Here is a 27,852-nt window from a genome sequence, read left to right on the forward strand (position 1 = left end):
GCGGCCGGATAACGACAGCAGCGCTACACTGCTAGTCGTAAATCCACATCATGTCCTCCTCATTTAGCCTTCTACCAACATAACCAGGCATTCAAAACATAGCGGTTATAAGCCGTAGTCCCCTCAAGGCAGTTTTATTCCAAGTGCGTTTCTCGTTACAACGAAGCCAGAATCATCTAAAATAAGATGGCAGAGTGCGAGCTAAGCACCTTCGTCTTAGACTGTCACCGTCACCGACCATGCCAATACCAGGGACCGGGCAGATGAAGACGGATTCTCCGGGGCTACAGCAGACTCACCATATTTTCTGCGAGCCGCCACTGTTCATATTTTCTGTTGGGTTGTGTCTTCGGTTTTAGTAGAAACAGGAAAATCGAGACCTAAAAACCAACACGCCCGCGAGTGGTGCACGCGCGCGCCACAGCGAAACATGTGGTGTCAATTATCGCGCCCGCGTCTGGACACGATAATTGAAACTACATGCCCAGCGGTGTGCGTAACAGACACCAATAGGCCATGGGTGGAGCAATTCACCCGCCTTTGGCCTGTTGCGTGTTGTCTTGGAAAAATACTCACACGCAAAAGTCCAATAACGTGCCAGAAAAAGAAAAGCACATGCATGAGCGTGTGCGATTCCAGCCTCCGTTTTGGAACCTGGTACAAAAGGACTCTCGCTGCGCGAGCAGCGCTGCGCACTGCATTGCTAGGCGCGAGACCTAAAAAGGAAGTGTCTGAAAATAAAGGAAAACGATTGCCAAGAGTCAATTTACTCTGCACAGGACTCCGAATGGAAACGTGGTGCTCCAGCCATTTAGTCCTCTGCAGGGGTCTATCTACGGGCCTTCAGGAGAAGGTGCAGCTCTTTCTCAGTCATACTAAGTACATCTTCTACCTCAAATGCCAGCTGAATAAGCAAAAACAGCTAGCTCCCCGCGCCAGCACCATAACAGCCTTTGTATGCCAAAGTCTATGCTTCCATGCAATAGGTGGAATACAGGAGATAAAACAAAAAACAACCATTAAGGCTTGTTCTTTAGTCATGCACTGGCAAAAATATACCTTTGACAGTCAAGATAAGGGGGTGGGAAGTAACACGGGAAGCACAGAGAGGGTATTTGGGCGAGTGAAAGCAATACAAAGGAGAGACAGAAAACACAAACACTCCTATGAAGTGCAGAATAAAAAAAAGTTGTTTCCTAAATAAGAGTGGAAAGATATAAATCATCCAATCAAAGGGAGGGTAAAGAGGATATTCTTCCTGGAAATAGCAAACATAAGAAGCAGAAGGAAAGCCATTAAATAAGAAGCAAGCAAAGGACAGGGACAAGAAAGCCAACCAATGGTAAGCAAATAGGCAGGCTCTAAGCACAGAAAGTAAGTTTTTGGTATGGTCTGCAAAAGGTCCCTAGCCAACAGAGAGCTAAAAGCTGCAGACAAGACCTAAAACAGCAGCATTTCTGCATGCAACCAATGTAAAGAGCATTTGTGAAAGCTTGTATTTGCAAGTTATGGCTACACATATTAGCTTTACCAATGTCTGCTCATTTTGAAACTGTATTGGTAGTTGTAGTTGAGTTCATAATAAACCCTTCATATGCTCTTGCAATGCACACACAACTCTCAAAGCATGATACACTCACCTACACACCTCTTTAAACTTTAACTTCATGCTTATATTCCATGCACTATGCGCTCACAATCTACCCACTTCTGCAGCAATGGGATACTGCTGTCATCCTCAGAAGAAGCAACATAGGGAGGAGGAGCCCCACAGATGGGGACGGATGGGGAGTGCTGCTCCAGAGAAGTGATGCTGCAATCCTGGAAGTACAGCGCTTGATAACATCCAGCGAGTAAATTTTTCGCTGTTGGAATGTGCCCTGTACAAGGTGATGCCTTCAATAAGCTCTGCTGAGGTTTAATTTGATCAAAATTGGAGATCGTAATCCCACAAGGAATCGAAGACCTAATACTCGACATACGAAGGTGTCGATCAGCTGATTTATAACACCAAAATGCTGCATGAACTTCCCACATGATCAGAATTGTACCGCATTTGTATTGCGATAAGGTATTTATACCTTCTTTTGAGTTCAGCGATACTCAGCGATGCCTGCGTCAGCTTGCCTGACTTTGTAATGGCGGCTAGTGGCGACTTACTGGAGCCGCGTTTAATGTACATACTCAGTGTATGCGGTACCAGCGTAGCGGAACTAGCATGCCAGTAAGCACACAATCTTCAATTTGACATCAAACGCTTTAAGTGAGGATTAAAATCGCCAGTGGACAGCCCCATTCAACAACGTACCGCAAAATGGCGGCTGCCAAAATGTATCGGACGGCATAAACAGTGGTCTGTTTATTGTGGCACCAACGAGTAAACACCGAAGCACGCACAAACGCTGTATCATGGATGCCATATTCTAGCGCATTGTTCACCCCCGAATCAACTCCTCTGCGTGGATGTATGGCTGACGGGAGCGCCGCTAACAGAGGTTCCCCTATGCCTGCTCCCTCTGACATACTTGTCCTCTACAGAGAACCCTGTGGTCCACGAGCTGGCCTTCATTGGGTTCATGATCTCCCTCAGCATCAGGATTCTGATCCATCTCTCCTGGATGTTGACTGGGTTAAACACTGTTTGTTCTGAGCATCACCCTCTGCACCCAAGAACTTAATATGAATACATCTGGATTGCTGATGTGCAGCGTACTATAAACTTCTGTGAATTGAGAAAAATAATTCAAATTACAAACTGTGTGCTTCTTGTCCTGGATGGCAAAGCTTCTGGAATGGCCTGTGCTAGACTTTTACCTTAGAGATGGGGCAAACTCATGGCCACAGAGAGAAAACAGTCTGTTCTCCAAGCTGATGCTGTTTGTTCCCATTTAGTACTCTTTCTTTGTCTACTTCCTTTACTCCTATCCCCTCTCCCCCGAATCTCTCCCCTTGCCTGCTTCACCACCTAGCCCCCTGTCCTTTGTGCCCTTTGACTAAGCACTCCTTCTCCCCTTGTTGGGGAAAGATCCAATATTTATACTCTGGAGTCTCAGCAAACCCGCTGAGAGAGTCCACAGCGCCAAGGGAGCCACTCACAGCTGAGGTATGGTATGGCACCCCTGGCCAAAGCACTCCCTCTCCCCTTTTTGGGGAAGGATCCAGTATGTAGACCTTGGAGTCTCACAGACCCTTCTGAGAGAGTCCACTGCGTAAAGGGAGCCTCTCGCAACAGAGATGGGGAAATGATAACACTTCCCCTAGGATCACAGCTTACTGGACTTTGGACGCAGCTTTGACTCGTCTGCCAGTTTGTGTCCCCGTCACCCTCCCCCTCCTCTTTCCATGCTGTGTCTCTCACCCTCACCTCCTTTTTCCCTCCTTCATTCTCTAATTCCCCTGCTCCTACCCCCCCAAATCCCTCCCCTTGCCTGCTCTTTCCCTTACATATTTGTCCTTATGGTCTGTCTCGACCTTACATGTAACTACGTTGCCATGCTCTAATAACTGTATAACTTTGTAACAATGTATCCTGCAACTATGATCTGATACTCATGTAAAGTGCTCTGATCTGCCGGGTCTAGCCAGCGCTATATAAAACCTTTAAAATAAAAATAAAATAAAAAAACTCCCTCAACCACAGGCACAGCTTTGTGACAAAGTCACCTAGAAGTAACATACACTTAATAACCCCAGCAGCATTACAAAAGGTAGTGTTCTGCAGATCAAACAATGGCAGGACACTGGATGTTAGAGTACGTGAGTGAGCTTGTGTGCAAGAGAACAAAAGTGTCCATAACTGGCAATTAGTGCACGCGGCAGAAGAAAAGTGTGTGGCAGAGTATGTGAGGGAGAGACTGCAACAGCGTGCATCAGGGTCTATGTGCAAGTCTGTGCATGAATCTCTCTACAGAAGTATGTGTGAGAGAATGTTTATGTGACTGTGGGTTCATGCGAAAGTTTGGTTATTATCTATCATGAATGCCTGCGGTTTAGTTTGCGCATTTCTTTGAATGCATGCAGCAGTATGGTTTAAAAAAGCCCTCTAACAGACTGCTTCCAATCCAACATTTTTAACGCCACCAATGTCTCTTTGGCATTATGCGATCTCTGAGATACAGATTATCATTGGCGTCTCCTGCTTAGCAGTATGTATGCTTGAGCATTTGTCCGTTTCAGTGGAGGTGGAGAGTTAATCACTAAAAAAATGTCACTCATTGTGAGGCGCTGTCACTATCTGTACGAAATAATCAAACTCTCATGTAAATGACCCTCTCCAGAGTTTGTCATGTGACAAGCCCATCAAAGAAACTGGCAAATTACAAGGGTCACCACCCAATTCTGAGAACACAGTTGGTGTTTGCTCCTGGGAAGCATTTCACACCTATTCAAATGATAATACCAGGCCAGGAGAATTTGACAGCAAATGATCCTCCAAGAACTATAGGCAGGGAAACGGCAACTCTCTAAAAGTTTATTTCCCTTAATATTTATTAAAAATCATGCTTCATTATGAAATAGATTTTTAATAACTAAGAAAATAGTTGTTTAATTATTTTTGTAAGTAGTCCCATTCCAGAGACAGTGTTAAGATTTTTAACCTGTACTCTGGTTTTCTACATTAGACAGCTAAGCCTGTCACAGGGAAACATAGCTTTTGTTTACTAGTCACGTAAGGATATGTTACCATTAGATTTCTAAACACTTTTAAATACCATGTACCCTGCCTAGTGGACTACAAAGCATACACTGGTGTGACTCAATGTTTAGAAAGGAGGTTTTGAGCTGTCAAAAAGGTTTATTTTGAAACGTCAAATAATTTTTTTTTTTTAAACTGATACAGTCAGGCTACATTGGTAGGTCTGAACCCATGTTTTACACTGTTACTGTAGTGTTATGGCACAATAGATGCTGCAGTCCACCGGTAACATTAAACTTGCAGGTTCTGGATACAGTTTGTACCATATACTAGGGACCTCTAGGTGAGTTAAATATACCAATTAGAAATATGCCCATTCAACCATGTTTAAAAGGGAGCACCGGAATGTACTACTGGTTAGCAGGGGTAAAGTGCCTAGAGTTCTAAAACAAGCACAAATATAGGGCCCATCAAAAGGCAGTTTTTCCTACAAGCACTCACGGATTCCTTCCACTCATTACCTCAAAAGGAGTTTTTCCAGTGGTGCTGTATGGTGTGGTCAGATATGACCACAACAATTCATTCACAGCAGTTCTTCAATGTGATGCGCTACATAAAGACAGTTGCAATCCTTCTCTGAGGGTCCTATTCTATCTTTTAACCAGCCCATTTGTTTGGGGATAATACACCAATGAACTTGTATGATTAATCCCCTTCAAGTCAAGAAATCCTGCATGACACTTGACACAAATTGCAGACTTTTTCTCCATCACAATAATCTCTGCCATCCCCTTTCTTTTCTACAAATCATCGAGGATTGAAACCCACTACTGAAAGCCATGCATGTCACAGTTAACCATTCCATTCATCTACCTATTACCTTCCATTCTGCTCCCCAATACACACATACCAGGACTCCTCCTCATCTTGTGATACCAGAGCCTAGTCACTCCTGCTCGTGTCAACTCATATGATGAACAATTGAAACTAGATTAAATAAATCTGCTTAACAAAATCAATACTAATGTGTTTTAGCAATGCATACCACATTTGTGTCACCTGTAAGCATTGCAACAAACCATGGAATGACGGGAACTGGAGTTGAAACTGCCAACCTACCTGCAGACCACCGTAGGTTCCAACAGTGTGTGTTTAACTAATGTTCCTTTGCACTGCAACTTCACAGACCATGAACATTATTTACACAAGGTAGAGGTAGGGCAATTCCAAATAGGAACGTGTTGGGTTATAAAAGGATAAACGCTGCTGTGTTTCTAGTAGAGGTAATGGGCACCAATTGTCTTAGATGTTTGAATAAGAGATTCCCTTTAGAAAAACTAATCAGGTGTACTGCTAGTGGCTTCTTTAGCATAACCAATTATATGTTGATCACTGAAGAAAAATGAAGCTGGTTCTGCACTGCTTTTTAGGGTAGAGTATTTGAGCATTAGACCCACGGATTCAAACGCTGTCTCAAGTGGATACAAAATAGGTGGGAGACGCTCAGTAATAATCAGAAGAGGCTAAAGTGGGAAAATATAGATACAACAGTTACGATATCTAAAATAATTAAATGATCTATTGAAGTATACTTTTTATTGTTCAATGCCATATAGTAACCCTGTTTCCCTCCTCAATGCATCAGGGAATTACCACAACAGATTTCTAAGCTTAGAGATCTCATTTGCGTCCATGATGCCCACTAGTTGTGGCTGACCGAATGATTAATGCAAGGCTGCTAACAAGCATTTGCTAGCTATGATGCGTGATAGTGGCCCCACTAAACAGTGGCAAATAAAGGAGCAGCAAATACAAACGTGTTCTTGAAGACAGGATGTACAGCATTCTATATACAGCGTGGTTGGGTCTGGAACAGACAAGTAAAGAGTATCACCGAATTACTTTGGAAATTGGTGCCCAGTACCGTTGAGTGTCCCCCTAGGGATCGAACTCTAAACTCAAATATAAACAGGATCATTGGAATTATGTGATTCTGCATCTGAAGTGTTTACTGCAATATTACCTATTTGTCAAATAATCCACCATCTCATCTGCTGCATAATTCACAGATTTCACAAAGAATGCATTTATAGAATTCTTTTTACAAAAAAACCCCCAGAATACAGAAAGCCCTAAAACGTGATTCAGCACAATGGCAGAGACTTTGTAAAGGTTTCAATGACAAATTGCTGTATTCAGGTGTTACACTAGTATTAATGAGGCACAACAATGCCTAGACAATATTAATAGATGTTAAAATACCAACATTTCGAAATAATATTGTTCTATATTGTGCTGCATTATGCTGCATAATCTTTCTTTGCTTGGTGCAGTATTTTGTTAACCTAGAAGCATAATATGACCCTCTGCATAATTTGGATGGCCCGGTAATGCATTTCCTAAAATTGATAGTAGCGATGCTTGGCAGAACTAGAGCTGCAACTCGTTGATTATTCAGATATTCCTGAAATATACTGTACAGTCAGGCAAATTAAAAAATGCAACTCAGGAAAGACCAGACATCGATGATGTACCCCCATGTTTTAAACTGCAGATCGTGTGGCTTTCAGAACATTATTAAAGGTGGGCTTTTAATGGTTATGATCAACAGTCTTCTGAAATCAGCGCCACTATTGATTATATGATTTTTTTTTAAATGGACTAGTCTAAGTCTGAGCAATTCTCTTCCGATATCATTAATCTAGTCTTCGGTTAAGAGGATGGGAAAAGTGAAACTAACACAGCTCCAGAAAAGGTCCAAAGAAAAGTGCATCTTGGTGGACATCCTTTAAAGATTCAGGTCAGTGCTGGTGACCCATTAGCAACGTTCAAATTTATCTTTCTTGGTTCCCAGGCACACAGTAGCTCAGAAACTCAATCTATTTAGCTTTGGTAGACCCATCATCATTGTGATGCTAGAAAGGAGATTTGAAAATAGTATTCTTAGGGGTTTTCAGTTACAGTCAAATACATCAGTGGGATGATGCAAAATCCTTCCACAAAATGATACCGGTAAAGCACAGGGTGTACCCTGACAACTTTCTTATTAAGTTCTATATTAATTCAAGTGAGGATAGTTTCAGAGAAATATAGGAGTACTTCCACGGATAGGATTTAGAGACATCTTTCTGCTGATATATTCTGATGAGTCGTCTGCAGTCATGAATGGCAAGCAGTCTGCAGCAGCTGACTGGAATGTACTCCGAATGAAATCGGTGCAACTACAAGACCAACACCTTAAAATCTTAAGTTGTGTCAGTGGAAGGAAATGACAAAACGTATGTACATTAATTCCTAGATGCGCTAAAAGGCCATGACTAACACATTTGGGTATTAAATTTGATTAGATTTATGAGTTAGCCCACATAGCAAATGGAAGTTCTTGAATGGTAAATCAAGAGGTGTCATTTGTCTATTCTACCATAAACTTCAGGCAAACCCATCATGCAAATGTTTGGGATGTATAAAACAAAACCAATACCTACTATACAAATTGTACTGTACAATCTGCTAAATATGGATGCTGCATTTCAAGATATGTTCGCCCTTCTACTAACAGAAAAATGGCTTCTCAGAAAGCTATTGCGCCTACAGTATTGACAATACAGAAGACCATCTGGTGAATGTCAGAACAGATCCCAAAACCGAAGCTGAGGTTTTTAAACAAATCAATATCTAGAATGCCTATTGTTGGTGACCAGATAGGTAAAGAATTGTTTGTTTGTACCCTGTATGGCCCCTTTAACTACCGCTTATCTTTTACATCAAGTAATCTTTCTTGATTTTATCATTCATTTTAATGTGGTGCTCTACCTTACACAACATATATGAGGTACTGGACCAATAAGTATGCTAGAATATCCCTAGATTATCGTTAAGATGTACACCAAAGCAAGATCATGCATGCCACTGAAATTTCCAGGATTTCCTACTCAAAAAAGTCTTATTATGTTGGCTCTCCACACAGTACAGTAGTCAAAGTATTCTTAGCCGACTCTTAATATTCGTAAAATCTTCTAGTGTGTTTAAAATGTTCGGGAGAAACATTTAGATCTCAAAAAGCTGTATATACCTGTAAACAATACCACAGGATCTGACAATGTATAAAAGATTTAGGACTAAGTTTATCGAGGCAGTGCTTTTGTCTGTGCCATTCACGAGTTGGGAGATAACCTTTCTGAAATACCTCAAGTTAAGCAAGTCGTGCCGCTTTTTGGCCTGAGTTACTGGATACGACTTCAACTTACTGCTCTGCTAAAAACATTGAACATTTCTAACTATTATTTTTTATATGTGATTTTTGTGAAGAGTAGTGAACTAATTTTTACTGAGTTATGGATGTTTCATGAAATATCAAAACATATCAGCAGCTACTCAATGTGCCATCTTTGCACAATAAAGAAGGCACAGGTTGAAGGACTAATATGACAAACTGTCTTGAGCCTGTTTATGTGTTTAATTTGAGTTCCAGTGATTCTTTTCTACTTAGAATACAAATAAACATTTCTGGCAGATGCAACTTTACAGTGTGGTAGTTTACCACCCACATTTTACAACAGATGTATTACAAAATGTTAGTTTTTTTCCCCCCCACAGGTTTTTATTCAATCAATCAGTATTTGTAAAGTGCAGCTTATCACCCGTCAGGGTATCCAGGCGCTTTGCTGCTGGGCTCAGTCGAAAACACAAGTCTTGAGTCTCTTCCTGAAGTATGTCATCAAGGGTAATGTTCAGAGGTAGAAGAGGAGGCCATACCAGGACTTGGCGAGGTAGGAGAAGGAACGGCCCCTGCTGTGGTGGATGCGCAACATCTGTGCGAGGGAGGCAGAGTGAAGGTCTCTGGATGGTTGGTGGAAGTTTAGGAGGTGGTTCATGTATGCTAGTCGTTGGTCATGGAGGGCTTTGTAGGTTTGTGTCAGTATCTTGAATTGGCATCGTTTCTGGAGGGGGAGCCAGTGGCGGTACCGAAGGTGTGAGGTGATGTGGGTCCTTTTGGACAGGTTAAGGATAAGTCTGGCCACCAAGTTCTGTATTGTTTAGGGTCTTCTCATGAGTTCGGTGGTGGTTCCTGCGTACACTGCGTAGCTGTAGTCCAGCAGGCTGGTGATTAGGGTTTGCATGACTGCTGTTCTTGTGCCTATGAGGAGCCACTTGAAGATTCTTCAGGGCATGCGGAGAACATGGAAGCAGGTGTAGGAGACTGCATTGAACTGTTGTTTCATGGTGAGTTTGTTGTCCAGAATATGCAGTGGTTAAGGGTGTGGTCTTTCCGTGTGGGAGTGGGTCCAAGTTTGGGGGCCACCAGGTATCGTTTCGGGGGAGGGAGGGAGTTGTGGTTGCCAAAGATCAGCACTTCATTCTTGTCAGTGTTGAGCTTTAGACGGATGGCCTTCATCCAGTTGGGCTTAGTGGTGGTCGGGTCTGCTGAGAGTTAGAGGATGAGCTGGATATCGTCAGTGTAGGATATGTTGTTGAGATAGTGGGTTCTGACGATGTTGGCTACAGGTGTCATGTCGGTGTGAAGAGGGTGGGGATGAGGGATGAACCTTGAGGAACTCTTGGGATCCAAGGTGAAGGAAGGTAGGCAGATTCTCTGCGTTCATCCCGTGATTAATGATGGGATCCATCTGAGTGCGTCTCACTGGATCTCGATCTGGTGCAGTCTCTTGATGAGTGTGTGGCTTGATAAGATGTCAAACGCTGCGGAGAGGTCAAGGAGGATCAGGGCCGCCAATTCTTCCCTGCCGAGTAGGGTGTGTATGCCATCAGTGGCAGCGTTTAGGTCGGTCTCGATGCTTTGGTTGGTTGGGAAACCTGCTTGAGAGGCGATTAGCAGGTTGTTTCTCTCCAGGTGTTCAGTGAGCTGCTGGTTGATGCCCTTTTCCAGCATTTTGGCAGGGAAAGAGGGCAGCGATTTTGCTAGGGTCAGAGGACGGTTTCTTGAGGAGAAGTCTGACTTCTGCGTGTTTCCATGCGTTGGGAAAGGTGGCTGTGGCGATGAATGCATGGATGATGGTGGTGAGTTGGCAGCTAATATTCTTGCTTCCTAGGTTGAAGAGGCGATGGGGCCAGAGATCTGTGGGTGCCCCAGAGTGGATAAAGTTCATGATAGCTGTGATGCTCTGTGTAGCGTGCTGTTCCCAAGCGGTGAGATGCAGGCAAGGAGGATTTTGTTGGAGTGAGGAGGCTGTGGAGGTTGGTGGGTTGGGGCTCGAGATTACTGTAGATGGTGGATATCTTGTTGTGGAAATGGTTCACTAGAGCGTCGCAGAGGAGGGATTGTGTTCTCTGTGGCTGTAGGGAAGGGGAACTCTCCGACAATGCTAAAGAGTTCCTTGGTGTGGTTGGCACTTGCCTTGTAGCGGTCTGCTAGGGTGTCCTTTTTTGCAACGGAGTCATTGGTGAGATTCGTTAAGGGATGACTTAAAGGTGGCATTTCTCCTGGTGCGCCACCTTATCTTCAATTGTTTGCAGCTGCGTTTCCTTGTCCTGAGTTCTGGTGTGTACCAGTTGGCTTTTTTGGTTGATCTGTGGGTCTTGGCTGGTTAGGTCAGCAGCGTTGATGATCCAGCCGGAGTACAGTTTGAAAAAATTCATCATTTGAAGTATAAAAATCAATGAGAAAAAAGTAAATGTACTAGTAATAGAATTGTGATTTGTAATTAAAAAAAAAAAACTTCCTTCCCAAACTGAGATGGCGCCTATTATGTGACACAAACCGAGGTTGCAACATTTTTATAATCACATAATTTGTTTCATTTTAGTCATAGATCGATCACATTAAAAATATACATTCTAAATCTTTTTTTAAGATACACATGATTATACCCCACCACATATGAAAAGCAATCTGCCGGCCATTTGTTACTACTCCACAGGTGACCATTCTATGGAAAGGATGTGCCACTGAGGAGTGCAAGCCATGAAGGCAATCATCTACCTACAATCTTTTGTTAAGAACTTGTGTTTATAAACGAAAAAAAACACAATAACCGATAAAGAAATTATTAATAATTCTAATATTTCTACAGTTACATGTGAAACATTTAGACCGAATTAAAATGATTCCAAAATCAAATTTAATCCAACCACAAGAACTGATAAAAAACAAGGCAAATGAAAAGCATTTTCAGATATTTGTAATTCAGAGAAACTTTGACAATAAATAAACTTTAAAAAAAATAACCTTTCCCCATTAAAGGAAAGGAAAATGGTAACAAATACAAAATGAATATACAAAAGTTGTAAAAAATATATTTACAAAAAATTATTTAGTTCCTTTCAAATTATTGAAATTAATCTAGAAAAAGTTCTGAAAGTTTGAGAAAAAAAGTAAAATTCAACCAATACAACATTCTCATTGCATGAAAAGGCAGATGATGAATAATAAACATCTGACTGAAAAAAGAAGTTAAACAGACGAACAACTAACTCCTTATAAAATAACCTTATCCCTTCAGACAGACAACTATGTAAACAAAATTAACATTTTCAGGTGCAATACTGAAAAAAAGAAAGACCTAAAAAAAAAATATTTGTAACCATATACATTTTAGAATTTCACCTTTCTTTTAACAGCTAGCAAGCGTACAGTTCAAAAGAAAATATTTCTAACCATGTGAAAACATTTGAGCTTACCCACTCTGCCTTTGCAACTGAAATAGAAGTTGGAGACATTTACAACAGCCTAAGTCACTAGCACCACATCCAATGAGCACTGTGCTACAGTACTAAAGGAGGTATAAAAGAATATCCTTGTTCAAATTGCTAGATGTAGGAACACTTCCTTTACTTCGTAGTCACCCAATACTTTTTGATTTTTGCTGGACCCTATATTTTGCTTGTGTTAGGTCTCTGTGCACTTTAACCATGTTAATCAGAGGTAAAGTGCCTGTCCAGCCCCCTTCCCCTTTAGATATAGTGGAATTAACATACTCCTAATTGGTGTTTTGAATTTACCTATATGTCCCTATAATATGGTACAAAATATACTGAGGGGACTCCAAGGTAAATTGCATCCCACGCCTCGAGGCCCAAATTTAGCATGCCCGAAGTCTTTTACCATCTTGAAAATGCCCAAACTGGATAGGTTTACCCCAAGAACTTTAACCCCATTGGTTAGAATATGCCCAAGAGTTATTCACACTCACTAGCTCGTACCAGGAATAAACATGGCATCTCCAGGCCCCCACTTCATCACACTCCTGGATTCAAGCAAAAACAGAAGAGGATTGGACCTGTTGTCAGTGACCATAGATGGTTCCTGAAGGACTGGACCTGCTTGGGCTTGTACCTAGGACAAAGAAGTGGACTCCAAGGGTCATAAGGCTGAGGGCCTGTTCAAGCTACAGGCATACAAAAAGATACAAGAGGCCTATTCTGCAACTGCCCAGATGATCAGTGGCAACTGGATTTGGACTGGACCTGGTTGTGGACGTCTGATAGACACACTGTGAGACTGTAAATGCCTCCTCTAAGTTCCTGAGGGCATTAGAAGCATACTGCGGTGATGGATTGTGACTTAAAGGACTAGAGTCAGAAAGTAAAATCTTTTACCAGGATGAACCTGGTTAGTGTAGCTGACCTGCCTTCCATCGTGGTCAAATTGAGCCTAGGTCACAGTCTAACATGACCATCGACTATCATTGGCTCTATGTGCGTTATGCTTACTTAAAACTTTTAAATTAAGGTTCCCTTATTGGATTTTTGCCATTTTGTTTATTAAATTGTATTTTATTTTTCTAATTCGGCTTGTGATTTTTATTGTTTTGCAATTTGACTTTATGACGGTTTGGGTACTGCATAAATATTTTACACATTGCCGTAGATAAGCTGGTCTGCTCTGTGCCATTGCTACCAGGAGGTTGAGCTTAGGTTTATTTGGTGACTTTAGTGGTTCTGCCTGACAAGTACTGTGATTATTCCTTAAGGTGAGTAGTCACTCACCATACTTAAAAATCCAATTTCTTACATTGGAGATATAACCATCATACCAAATTTAAAAAGAATAATCAGATGAAGAAGACAAGACAGACAAGTAAAGTTTTTCTCCTCAACATAAGACAATTAGTGACATAGAAATACTTCAACCTCTAAAGAAAAACATAACCATGAACCCTCTCATTAGATGAGATAATCACAACCCAATGAACACCCCATTCATTCTCCCAAATTTACAGTATTTATTCTAAAATAAATACTATTGCCTTAGCACTACAGTATGTTTACTAAAAGATAATGTAGAAAGCTGGCTCTGTATAAACTATACCACAGTAAGTTATAGGTTCACAGAATCCAGTGCATCCTCAGAGGTATAGCAGAGGCTAACGTAGGTAATACCTTACTTTCTTTTGTGGTAGTGTGGTTGAGTAGTCAGGCTGATCAGAGTGTAGTGTTAAGCATTTGTTGTACACACTCAGGCAAGAAATTAGGTCACACACTCGAAGACTGAATCCAGACCAATTGTTTGTATAAAACACTGTTACTTTGTTGTTTTCATTACAAGAGCCAAGCTTAGTGCAGGTAAGTTACACAGTTTGTCACTGGCAATACTATTCAAGAATGCAGTATGATTTTGTAAATGCAGTAAATACTTTATAGTTTTAAGCAAGCTCTTTGTAAATGTCAAAAAGTTACAGTTCTCAGATTTTGCAATAATAAAGATAGGCAATGCAAGGTAATGTTTCAGTTCAATGTATTCCTATGGAGGAAAACAAGGTTAGTGAATTACAGGTAAGTACTGGGTTTTGTAGTTCAGTCTCGGGCTGGTAGATCTTACACAGGGCAGGGGTCATGTAAGTAAGGAGAGTGCACCCTCAGCAGCACAGGGGCAGCCAGGTGCAGAGGTCAAAGGAGAGGTTGGGGCCCAATGTAGTGCTATGGAGAGAGGGTTACTCGGAAGATCACTGGTCACAGGTAGGTGCCTGCGGTTTCTGGGTCAGGGCCCAGGGATCAAAGGTAAGCACAAAGTGTGGCGACAAGTTGGCACCAAAAGCTCACCTCCCGCGGTACTCGGGCGGCAGGGTGCAAAGAAGGCCTCGGGCTACCAATGCAAACCAATGGAGAATGTCGGTCGGGAAGAAACGCTGCAAGCTTGAACTAGGCGGCTGGACGATGGCGACCAACGGCTGGGCCGGTAGGTTGAATGGCTGGAGGACACCTGGGCACCATCAGTTGGGCTCTCCCAATTCAGGGGCCAGAGGATGCTGTGTACCTTTTGGTGTTGGGTTTTCTTAGCTGGGTCCGGTCGCGGTGACACTTCAAACAGCGGCTGCAGAAGTCAAGGAGGAGACATTTCAGGGTAAGTAGTTCACAGAAACTCAGGCCGTGGGTGTCTGGTGTAGAGTGGTGCAGTGTCATGGATCCACCTGGATCTGGAGACTGGAGATCATTCCGTTTGCTGGTCAAATCCTGTGTCCAAGGGAGACAGGAGTCTTTGCTGAAGACAGCAGAGGTTCTCCGGCGTTCTTGAGGTCGCTGGCTGTGGGACACGGCGGTTTTTGGAAGCAGGGCTGCCGGAGGAGGAGACAGGACGGTAAGGCTGGGGCCAAGTCAGCTGTCGTCATCTTCTCCACTGGTGCACGGCTCTTCAATCCTTCTTTTTAGGTCGTTGTATCTGAAATACTGGTTTCAGGGCTACCCCCTAAATACTGTATGTAGGGGCATTTTAGGGGTTTCAAGGTAGTAGCCAATGGGCTACTGACCTTAGGGTGGCTACGCCCTAGGTGTGCTCACCCCACGTGGGGGAGTGAGCACATTCCCTAACCATGGTTGGGGGATGCCTCTCATCAGCAAGATGGCGGGCACTGACAAGTGGGCTGCACCTCACCTCCCCCACCTGAGGGGTGAAGTTGTAAGAGGTGGGCACACCTCCTAGGGTTGCTAGGGTTTTCCCTCCTGTCTTCCCGTCAAAATGTGGGTGAGACAGGAAGGGGGTCTGCTTCTGATAGCAGGAGAGGCTGGGGGTTGCATTGCAAAGGCAGCAAGGCCTTTGAAGCTCCCCTGCCACAGATGGCTGTTCCTGACATGGGGAGGTTTGAAAACCTCCGCCCAGGAAAGGCTTTGTTTCTGGGTCCTGGGAGTGAAGGCTCCTACCCAGGGTCCAGAAACCTGTCTTGTGGTGTCAGGCTTGTTTTCACCAATCAGGAACCCACCAGTGGTTGGTTTGGTTCAGGGGTCCTGTCTAGAATAGAACCCTAAGTGAATAATAAATCGGACACTGGAATCAGTGCAGGTTTATTATTATGAGATGTTTGATACCAAACATCCCCGGATTGAGTAAAGCCATTGTGGTGCTAGAGAACCAGTAACGACAAGTTTCTACATCATATACTCAGTATGCTTTTACTGGGTCCTTATAATATCTAAAAATGCCCTTAGATATTATAGGGGCCTGTCTGCACAGATAGGTCCTCACAAGGGGCATAGTTGACCCTGCCTTAAGGGTGACTTACCTAGGCCACATGCAGTGCTAGGTATGCCACACAGGGATGTGTGCCATATTGACTCTTTACTTTTAGCTGCACCAAATCAGGCAGACTGCAATGGCAGTGGTGCATGTTTGTTGTGAGACGTCTCTTGAGAGTGGCATAATACATGCTGCAGTCCTCAGAGGCCTTTCCCTGGCTGCCATGCCCTTGATACCCTACAAGGGGCTTACAGGTAGGCCATAGTTGTGCCAATTGTGGAAACAATGGTAGAGGTTAGGGAAAGAACACGGGCCCCGGGAACCTGATTTGCAGGGACCCAGGGCACACTCAGTTAAAGTGCATCTGAAATCTGGCACAAAGTGGGGGGTTACTGCAACAGAAACCCACTTTCCTACAGATAATTAGCACCCTTAAGTGAATTTTTAACAATTACAGAAAAAAAACAAAGTCCTGAGAAAATAGTGGAGTTTGAAATTGCAATGATATTGGTTATTAAAATAATATACAGAGAAACACAAATTTAATTTATTTCACTTTTCTTAGGCAATTTGGAGAGCATTTTTTATTTAAATCCTTATCGGGCGACTACTTACTTGATAAAAAATTACAGTTTTCAATAAAAAACTTTGAAGAATCGTGGATTGGTCATCCAAACAGGTCAGATTAAAGAAGGGCTCTAAAATTTCAAACTGAATGTTGGAACTGCTACCTGTATTGCTTAGAGTGAAGTGTGAAAACTTATAACGCCACAGAGGGTTTGCATAACTAGTTTTGCAGCTCTACTGAAAATACACACCCCAAGCCAAATTGCAACAATTTCCAGGAAATTTTGAAAAAGGAGTAAAGTTTCTGAGAAATGACAGGTTGGCAACATTTTGCAAGTAGTCTGCAAGCAAGAGTCCGCAAAAAAAAGAAAATGAATGAATTACTTATTTTGATGTTTCAGCAATTTGGCTTGTTTGGTGGTACAGATTATTGAGAAAACATTGGCCTACATTTTACACTAACAACAAATTAACAGAAGATAACAAAAACAAATAACTTAACTTTCCGGTCTTAAATTACACATAATTACAATTGATTAATATAAAGCTCTTTAAATGTATTCCATCTAGAGCAGTCTTTTTTCACGCACAGTAGTGTTTTAAAATCGTACAGACTGTCACTAGCTTTGTGGCTTTCATGAAGGGGCTGGATTCGGAACCCAATTTCTTGAAAACATTTATAATGGTCTGTGGTGCAAGAAATACTAAAACTTCTGCATTACGTTTTGGAGGAAGAAAACTGGATAAGGCGAGTTCCTTTCCATATCTTAGGTTGGGTTTTTGACAATGCCGGTTCCTGGTCCCCTTGTCTTAAAAATAGGTTGACTCGTTTTTTGTGTGCTGTGGGAACCACATTATTATTTGCAGCTTGCATTGGGGAAAAAACCTGTTGCACCGATTCTGGAAATTTACAAAAGGAAATGTCTTTCGACTGTTACAGCATGGGGGTATGGGGCTGTAGATACGTAGAGGCTATTCCAGTGGAAGAAAATAGGTTTTGCCGGTGCCTGTTGGGGGTTCGTTCGTCCCTTGACTCATTTTCCTTTGCACCTGAATCAGGTTTAGAATAGATCTTATAAACGCAGCCCCATTGGTATGCTGGTCCTCTATTTGGGGGAACAAGGAAGCAGAACTTAACCAGGCAGTCATAAGAGACTGCCTTTCCTGCAATTATGGGTTGAACACCCCTTGGCTAAAATTTACAAGAGAAACAAGGTTAGTCTTGGCTTGTGCATATCTTCTTGAAAAACCAGAGACCATTATAAAAAAAGACAAAGATCTGGTTAAGCATTGCTCTATTAAGCACAGACAGGCTACAAGGGAGGGTGTAGAAGAAGTTCAGCCAACTGTAAGCGAATTATGTACGATTCAGATGTCCGCTGGGACTGCTCCTTATTTGTTTTTTGGGCAGAATGTTCATGAACTTACACTACTGACTCAATTCAGATTAGGGTCTATTGGCTGGATGCTATGTTTTTTACAAAGGCAATTTTTTCTGCAGATATATGCGTTTGGCCATGCAATGAGCAATCCACCCAGTCCTTACTGCACTTTGTTTTTTACCTTTCCGCCACAAGGAGATTTTTACTGCCCCTGTTGTGAAGATATAAGTTTACCAAGCGTAGTGCTGCTTTGCTCTTTCTCCAACAACTTCTAGAATACGACATCTGTAATTCAGTTGTTTTTATCCTGATAAATATCTTAGGACAGAGGAAGATTATGTTGTTCTAAATGACGGCCCATCGTATCATATTGCACTTTATGCCCCGGTATTACCAGTTTTTCACAACAAATGTACCATTATATATTTACTGGTGATATTATTTTTAAATAGTTTTATACTGTGGCATGTTTTCAACAAATTTAGTCAACACTGTAGCATTGTTTTACATTTTTCTTTGCTAAATCTACAGATTGTTTTTTTTAACCATGTGTATTTTGAATGCTTATCTTTTATGATCAACTTTGGTATGATCGTAAAAAGATTATTGAATCAAATTAATTAGGAAATGTTACCTACTTGTAATCCTATTTTTCCATCGTAGGTATCCTTACTAATCATATTGAGAATATTTCCATCATGGTTTGGTGAACCCGTAACACTTTTTTTTTAATCAATGTAGAATGAATCCAATGTGATTGCAAAATATATCATACCATGCTATTAAAATGTACTGCTACATAATGTAATATATATTGATGTCATGATTGATACAAAAATGCCAGAAAAATAAACTTGAAAAATGAAAATAGAATTTTCGTATGGTTCAGTTCATAAACAATTGGATACATTTATACATGGAGTAATCAAAATTCAGCTGCAACTATTTGGCTGGGTAGTATATGGGTTTATGTGCACGCCAGGCCACTATAGAATGGAATATAAGGATTGCACCATAGACTCGATGGTGAGAGATGTCAGTATGTGGAATGTTAAGAGGCGACGTGTTTAATGTTACGTTTTTCCACAGGAAACAAGGTGAAGTAATGACTCACCACTCAGGATACAGGTAAGCTCTTTATATAGCAACTAGGTAGACTCCCCACACCAACGCCTCTAGTGTGTCTCAACATTCTACTCGCCGATATACTTCAAATTTCTATTCTATGGAGTCCTGATGTGACCATAAACCCATACACAAAAGTTAGCACCTTAGATTTGAAGTCTAGAATTTACTTGCAGAGATTGATAAATCCTAAAGCACAAGAGATGGAAATGGAGGACACCCTACTCAACTCAAAAACGACATGTTACTACTTAACTGGGACGTGGAACAGATACTAGGTCAAGTACTACTACTTGCATCCAGTGGGATAGTGCAATCTCTTAATTACCTTTAACTTTGTGGATTTACATTGACAATGCTGTTGGAAAATACACCGATGACTTTGTAGCAGCGGATAGAATCTACTCCCGAAGGAGAAATGAAAAATATTTTAAAACTTAAAATAGCCAATACTAAAATACTTGAATTTAGAGAAAATAAAAACTGCTAATTAGGTAAAGATTGTAGTCTGTGCTTAAACTTACTGTAAGATTACATTTGTAATCCGTAGCACCTGCCAAGGGCGTGACCTCTTGCTGCTGTGGGCAGCCAACGGTGATTTATGGCAAAACTATTTCCCCTTGCCTAAGTGAAACTTATTGAATCAACTAGAAGAGGATGTGATTAGGGAAACGGGGGAGCTGATTTTTCTAAAGAGTTTGAAGGTCTATGATGCTGGCACTTCTTGTCTAACAAATGACGACTGTATCTTATACAAAGTTCACTTTAAAACTACTGCAGTAATGGTCAGAGTCAGATGAAACCAGCAGATATTTTAGGGAACGCACGCTATAGCCTGCATTTGTGTATTTGCAAATTGTTGTAATCGTAATGAAGCTCACATGATACAGATTAGATGAAGTAACTACTTTAATGGAGCGCAGAGACAGCGTTGACCATCTCACAGAAGTCAGCTCACAACTGGCATTTCCCACACCATAGCAACCATAGAACCATAACAGAACCTTACATTTAAAGCCACAGAACATACAAGGACTCTAGTATTGTAATCTAAGATTACAACACATCCTCCTTCCTTCATCTTGTTTACAAATGCTACTAATAAAGTATCATGCGGGGGAGGAGCCTAGCGCTTGACCAAGATGGCCGCGTGAGCTCAGAGCTCCCGAGACCCTCGCGCCCTCCGTCGACTATCCTGTCTCTAATCCTGTCGGTATGCATGGCATCGTGTAGATGATTGGTCAGGGAGGCGATTGATGCTACCTGCGGTCGGATCGCCCACCGGGAACCGGACTTACGCCTGGCGGAAGACTGCGGCCTATCTCCCGGGGAAGCCAGGGGCTAGAGTTGGCTGGATGCCCGTCTCCTAGTTGAACAACAACGGCCAGGCGAGGTGTGAACTGTCGGACGGAGGTCCCCGCTCTTTCACTTTCGATTTCGCTCCCTTTGTCAGCCCTGCCACTGGAGAGCTCTGGGTGACTTTATTACCCCAAGGACGCTCTGCAGGCTATTCTGGCGGCCCACGGCAGAACTGATCACTCCTTATTCCTTTCCTTGAGTGGGACCTGTCTTAACTGACCCGACCTGCTTGGAGTCAATCATGACGGGCAAAGCAGAGGGGGATCGGCTGAAGGCTAAGTCTACCAGGCGGGGAACTTATACCCAAGTCAACAGCATGGACCGATATGCTCTGCAGAAGGGATCACCGAGTGGATCGAGCCAGGCGCCGGATGCCCAGAAGGAGGACTCGCCTGTGGCCCCGGAGCTCTCCCTACAGGATGTCATGGGCGCGCTCGAAGGGATGCAGACTTCGATTGGGAGACAGTTTGAGGCCCTGGCGCATAAGGTGGATGCCATCTTGGTGGATGTCAACCTGATCCGTGCGGACTTGGGCAAAACGAATGAACGTGTTAAGAGCTTGGACCTCAAGACCACGGGCCTCACTGATGATGTTACGGAACTGCAGACCGAGGTTCGTAAGCTGAGGACCGAGAGTGATCTCGTCGCCCGCCGGCTGGAGGACTTTGAGAGCCGGGCCAGGCGCAACAATGTGCGCGTCATCGGGGTCCCGGAGTCCTCGGATGAGGCTTCGGTTGACCTGCTTGTTGAGGACTTGGTCCTTAATCATCTGAAGCCTAAGGGCCTTGGGAAGTTCTTTGCGGTGGAAAGGGCCCATAGAGTGCCGGGCGGGAGGCCCAAGGCGGGTGCCCCGCCGAGGCCGATCGTCGCCCGGCTCTTTCATTTTCGAGATCGGGATGCTATCCTGCAAGCATCGAGGGTGACGGGCCCGGTCCCCTTCCAGAACGCGTCGGTGAATTTCTATCCGGACTTCACCCAGCAGGTGCAGAGGCAGAGACAGGGCTTCCTGGGGGTGAAGCGGCGGCTCCGGGAAAGAGACCTGAAGTATGCCATGCTCTTCCCTGCCAGACTGCGGGTGGTGCACGACGATCGGACATTCTTTTTTGACTCTCCTGTTATGGCCGACGAATGGCTGGACGCTTTGCCCCGGCGACGGACGGGGGACGACATAGCCGAGGATGGAGACAGTGGCCGGGATGGACAGGGCTGTCATCTCGGAGCCGGTCTGACTTGATTTGACTATACTTGAAGACTTGCATAGAGTGCAGTAACTGTGGAGGGTTGCGGGAGGACGAGGGGTGCTCTTTTCCTCCCTTAGGGTACTTTTTGTAGACCTTTGGTTTTGCAGGGCGACAGGCACACTGCAAGTTGGGGGGGCTTTGTAAGCTGCAGCAGGGGTGCAGGGTGGGGGGAGTTTCAGGGATTTTGGGTTTGTTGTTGGGGGGTTTATTTCTGCAAGGCATGATGATTATTTCCAGGGCTGTTCCATGGTGGCTCCTCGGGTGTGGGGTGGGCCTTTTTCCGTTTGAGGATGGGGGGTAGGGGCTTAGGTGTTATAAGCTGGAATGTTAATGGTTTGGGGGATCGCATTAAGCGGGGGATTGTTTTGCAACTCTTGAAACGATCAATGCCGGATGTTGCCCTGCTGCAGGAGACGCATCTTATAGGTAATACGTGCTATGCCCTGAATAGGAAGGGGTATAAATTCATTGCACATTCGGGATTCTCATCTGGGTCCAGGGGTGTAGGCATCCTAGTTAGAGCTTCGTTGCCATTTGAGGTGGACTCCACCATTGTTGATGATAGGGGAAGGTTTGTGGCGGTGGCGGGGCGGTGGGAAGGACGGACTTTGGTTTTAGTTTCGGTTTATGTCCCGCCGGCCCTGCAGGCCTCCACGTTTGCAGATCTGAGTAGGGCCCTGCTGGATCTCCCGGGGGGAATGCTTGTGGTGGGAGGGGATTTCAACGCTGTTGGCTCCGGCCTGCTGGATAGATACCCGCCCAGAGACACAGGGGGGGCTCAGAAATGGCTTCCAGACTTCCTAGACACGCTTGGCCTGATAGACTGCTAGAGGCTCCGGCACCCCACACAGAGCCAATACACGTTCCACTCCGGGGCACATGGTAGCCTTTCCAGGATTGATTACCTGCTCACTCTGGCCGCGCATGCCTCGTTGGTATCCGAGGCGAGGCACATGGCGCGCGGTATATCTGACCACTCGCCAGTGTGGATCCGGTTGGATCTAGGTCGGGAGGGAGGAGGAAGGGTGGCCCCCATCAACCCGTGGTATTTCCGAGACCCTAAGATGCGCAGCGCCCTGGTAAAGAAGGTAGATAATTTTTTCAAGGACAACCAGGGAACCGTGGACTCGGCAGTGTCGCTGTGGGAAGCTTTTAAGACCGTGCTTCGGGGGGAAGCCCTCTCCCTAGTAGTGGCTGCCAAGAGGCGGAGAGATGGCGAGGTTCTGCAGGTGGAGGAGGAGATCGCGGCTCTGGAGGGAGCGATGGAGGAGGAGGTTACAGAGTCCTCACTGCATGAGCTTTGTTTGAAGCAAACTGAGTATAAAGACCTGGTGACGAACGCCGCTAAGACCCTCAGTAGGGAACAGCAGGGCCGATTGTATGATGTTGGTGATAAGGCAGGGAAACTCCTGGCGTGGCTGGACAAAAAAGAACGGGTCAATAGAGTGGTGCCAGAGTTGACGGGAGAGAGGGGAGAGGCGATTGTGGAACCTGAGGGGATTGTAAAGTGTTTCTCGGATTATTTCTGTAGGGTTTATGCCTCTGCGTCGGATAGGCCGCCCGAGGACTCGTGAAACCTCCTCCGTGATATCGAGTTGCCCTGCCTCTCTGCTATAGATCGGGACGATTTAGATGGTGACATAACGGTCGACGAGGTGGCGGGGGCTATCCGCGCGTTAAACTCGGGTAAGGCCTCGGGACCGAACGGCTTGCCGATCGACCTGTACAAGCTGTTCCCGGATAGGGTCGCCCCTCACCTGCGCGCCATGTTTTTGGAGGCGCGGGGGGGTGGGACCCTCCCGTTGGATCAGCGACTGGCGTCGATTGTGGTCATACACAAAGAGGGTAAACCCCGCGATAAGTGCGCCTCATATCGGCCTATTTCACTTCTTAACGCGGAGCCGAAAATTCTGGCTAAACTCCTGGCGACCCGTTTGATTAGGGTACTTGGCGAATTGGTCCACCCGGATCAATCCGGCTTCATCCCGCACCGAAACACAGCGTTGAATCTTAGGCGTCTTCATGGCGTAATCGCCAGGGCGGGCACGCTGCGTGAACCGGCTATTGTGGCGTCTCTTGATGCCACGATGGCCTTTGACACGGTGGAGTGGGCATACTTGTGGGCCGTGCTGGCCAAGTTCGGCTTTGGACGCGGTTTTGTGAGCTGGGTGAGGTTGCTGTACGAGGGGCCGCTAGCTAGTGTTGTGGTGAATGGTCGGGCGTCGACTCCGTTTCAGCTTGGGAGGGGTACTCGGCAGGGTTGCCCCCTGTCGCCTCTGTTGTTCGCCCTCGCCCTTGAGCCTCTGGCTGCGTGGATACGTTGGCACCCGGATATACGGGGCCTTCGGTGGTCGCCTGAACACGAGGACCGTATTTCGCTCTATGCCGATGATATCCTGTTGTATCTTGCCTCGCCTAAGAAGTCACTTATAGTGGTCTGTGACGTACTCACATCTTTTGGTAGGAACTCGGGTCTCGTCATCAATTGGAGCAAATCGTATTTGTATGTTCTTAGTGGCGAGGTTCCACCGATCCCTAGAACATGTTCGATACAGGTCGCCCAGCAGGGTTTCGTGTATTTGGGGATCTTTATCTCCATGGACTCTGCTGTGCGCTATGAGAAGAATCTGCTCCCCCCCCTGGCACGCCTGAGGCGCGATGTTGAAGGTTGGCGGAGGCTGCCGCTCTCCCTCGTTGGGCGTGCGGCCCTGTTCAAAATGATGTCTCTTCCCCGCTTCCTCTACGCCTTACAGAATACCCTGGATTGGGTGCCGGCCAAATACTTTCGGGAGGTCGAAGGCCTCCAAAGGACGTTGCTGTGGGATGGGCGGCCGCGAATTGCTATTGCAAAGTTGACGCTTCCATGGTACGACGGGGGCATTGCGCTCCCAGACATCCGACGGTACTATTGGGCCACACAGCTGAGCGCCATCAATCATGGGTTTTATGGCCCTGCCCTCAGCCCTGGGTATGCCATGGACAGGTGGTTGCTGCGTGGTGGTAACTACTACAGGGCGTTGTACTCGCGGTCCCTAGACTCGTCCCTCACGGGGCCCACCGGTGTGGCAGTGCGGGTGTGGAAGATGGCAACTGACTCGCTGGGCTGGAAGGATAGGCTCACCCTCGCTACCCCGTTGTTTGAATCGGAGAGATTGGGAAGGCTTTGGCATTCAAAAGGCTTTGATAAGTGGGACCTGATTGGCATCTCCAGGGTGGGTGATGTGCTGCATAAGGGGAAGGTGAAGTCCTTTGAGGAGTTGCAGACTGAGTATGAGCTGGGGCCCTCCGAGTATTTCAGGTATATTCAGATGCGCCACGCCCTCCGATCAGTCCTCGTGGAGGGTGAGAAGGTGCCTGAGTCCTCCCCTTTGGAGGACCGGGTCCTTGATGGCCATATGCCCGAGAGCACGATCTCGCTCATATATAAGAAACTGATAAACGTCCGGGCGGACATGCTTCTGGGGCTGAGGGACCAGTGGACTAGGGATGGCCTCGAGTTGGATGATGAGGACTGGCAGTCAGCTGTTTCTTCTCCTAAGGAGGTTGCGATCCCGTCGCGTCTGAGGCTGGTGCAGCTTAAAATACTGCACCGAGTGTATGTGACGGGGCCAAGGCTGGTCCACATGGGGTTCTCGGAGGACGGCCTGTGCAGGAGGGGGTGTGGTATGGTGGGTACTTTCCTGCACATCATTTGGGAGTGTGGTGTCATTGTGGAATTCTGGAGGAGAGTCCATGCAGTTATGGGGGAGGTGACGGGCATTGCTGTGCAGCCGGAGGCGCGGTGTTGTCTCCTGAATGTCTGGGGGCCCACTGACCTTGATGAGGCGCGGACCCAATGGGTGACTCTGGGTAACATGGTCGCTAAGAGGGATATCGCGCGAATGTGGGGCTCCTCGGGGCCCCCCACACTGACTGCGTGGAAAGAAAACATGGACTGGAGCATGTTTAGGGAGAAGACGGTCTATTGCTCTAGAGGCCGCCCCCGGAAGTGGCACGCCATCTGGGGGCGATGGAATCAATACAGGGGGGGAATATGTCTTGCCCCTGATCTGGAACCTCCCGAGGAACAGCTTTCCCCCTGACCTTCTTTCCAGCACAGTCTGGTTTATGAACTATTTGGGCCTCTGCTGTCCCCCTTCTTCCTCCTTACACTATCTTGTAACTGGTAGATGAGTGGGGTCCGGCCTCCCCTGGGGGCTCTCACCATGGGCTTTTAGTGTTCTTGCCTTGCTGGGGTTTGTTGTGAGTTTTTGTGTTTACTTAAAATTGAACCTTTGCACTTCTCTTTGTACTGTACTGGGGACGCATCACTGTTTCTAATTATCGATGCTGCCGAACCTTCGGGTTGTCGGCTGAATAGCTGTGTCCTGATTTTTAAATAAAGGTTTTTCAAAAAAAAAAAATAAATAAATAAATAAAGTATCATGCTACACGATTGTATAACATATAAAACAGACCTAATAATAATAATAAAATGCAAGCATAACAAAAACCATTAATAACATAAGAAAAGGATTTTTTCCCCGAAGTTTTCTCACACTAATTCTGTAGATCCTAAGGAGAAACCTTAATTCCCTAAATAAAGTGAACTCCTAGAAATCCCCACAAACATAATCTTGTAGGTATCTAGGAGGACATCTCGGTCTTTGAGGTCTTGTTCCATTAATGATATTTTCACCACACTCACTCAAGGATATACCAGAACATTCACCACTCGCCTCCTCATCACTCATGAGAAAATGAGGATTGAAGTTCCCTTCTTCTTCACTCCTCTCATTCTCACACGATTTACTTTTCTTGTAAAGTGCCACTCTTCTAAGATTCCAATTTTCCCCATTATACAGTGTTATATGTCTGCTGTGAACCATCTTCACTTTATATGGGCCACGAAATTTAGTAAACCCGGCACCCACACGACCAGGTTTAACTTTGACCCAATCATTAGGTTTTATCTTTACACCACATGTAGGATCTTCCCTGTGTCCTCCCAAGTCACCACCAAGATTTTACAAACCTATCCTACCCTTCAACCATGCTGGAACTAATTTGGTGCCTGCAGAGCGTCCTCTCATTACCATAAATGGTATTTTCCCCGAAACAGTATTTTCTGTTGTGCGGTAAGCCCACACCAATTCATTTACCATCTTCTGTACATCACCTCTGCTTGCTATAGCCATTTGTATCACTCCTTTAATCATACGGTTTGCCCTCTCAACAATGCCATTTCCCTGTGGGTTATATAAAGATGTTCTTGTGTGCAGAATCCCACATGACCTCAAAAATGTGGTAATTTCACTCGAAACTAACTGTGTGCCATTATCTGTGACCAATTTAACAGGATAGCCCTCCTCTCTAAAAATCTCCGATAAAACTAAGATAGTGCTTCTGGTAGTAATTTCCCTGACTAATTTTACAATCAACCATTTTGACGTGACATCAACCATAACCACAGCAAACTTTAAATTATAATTGATATTAGAGAAAGGGCCAATGAAATCCAAACAAACAGTGAGTGTGCCAAGGCAAATCAGGATCAGCTATTTTCCCCATATCAGATTTGATACCTACTTTCAATCTCTTTTCGCCTTCCAAACACTCTGCACACTGCTCTACCCATTCACACACTTGTTGATCCATCATGGGCCACCAAAAATGTTCCCTTAGTCTTTTTTTAGTAAGACATTGACCCATATGACCTTCATGGGCGAGTTTGAATAAAGCAAACCTAAGGTCTTGTGGTGGTACTACTTTATCTTCTTTCATAATGATGTTTCCTTCATCATCCGAGATAGATAAGTCTTCAAGGACTTTCACAAAAGGTCTAACACTGATGGGAAGTGTGCTCTCTCTCCTACCCCCTTTAACAATTAGATCTCTCACCACCTTTAAGGTATCATTGGCCATACATGTACACCATTGATCCTCATCAATCGCTCTATTGCAAAGTTCTACTAGATCATCAATCAAGGCAACTGCACCTTGGAAAGATTCCACATTGGATTTGTCTACCTCATACCATGGTAAGGGTAACTTTGATAATCCATCAGCTTGACAATTCTTCCATCCTGCAATATATTCTACCCGATATATATATTCCTGTAGCCGAGCAGCTAATCTGGCTAGCCTCGCTGACCC

At 44.7% G+C, this 27,852-nt stretch overlaps 1 protein-coding gene across 3 annotated transcripts in view; it reads right to left on the bottom strand.

Moving 5' to 3' along the window:
- LOC146812475 (chloride channel CLIC-like protein 1) overlaps positions 1 to 27,852 on the bottom strand; it is a 1,578,371-nt gene that overhangs the window by 1,391,535 nt on the left and 158,984 nt on the right. The gene's annotated exons all lie outside the window — the stretch shown is intronic.

Source organism: Triturus cristatus, chromosome 7, assembly GCF_964204655.1.
Source record: "Triturus cristatus chromosome 7, aTriCri1.1, whole genome shotgun sequence".
Taxonomy (NCBI): Eukaryota; Metazoa; Chordata; class Amphibia; order Caudata; family Salamandridae; genus Triturus; species Triturus cristatus.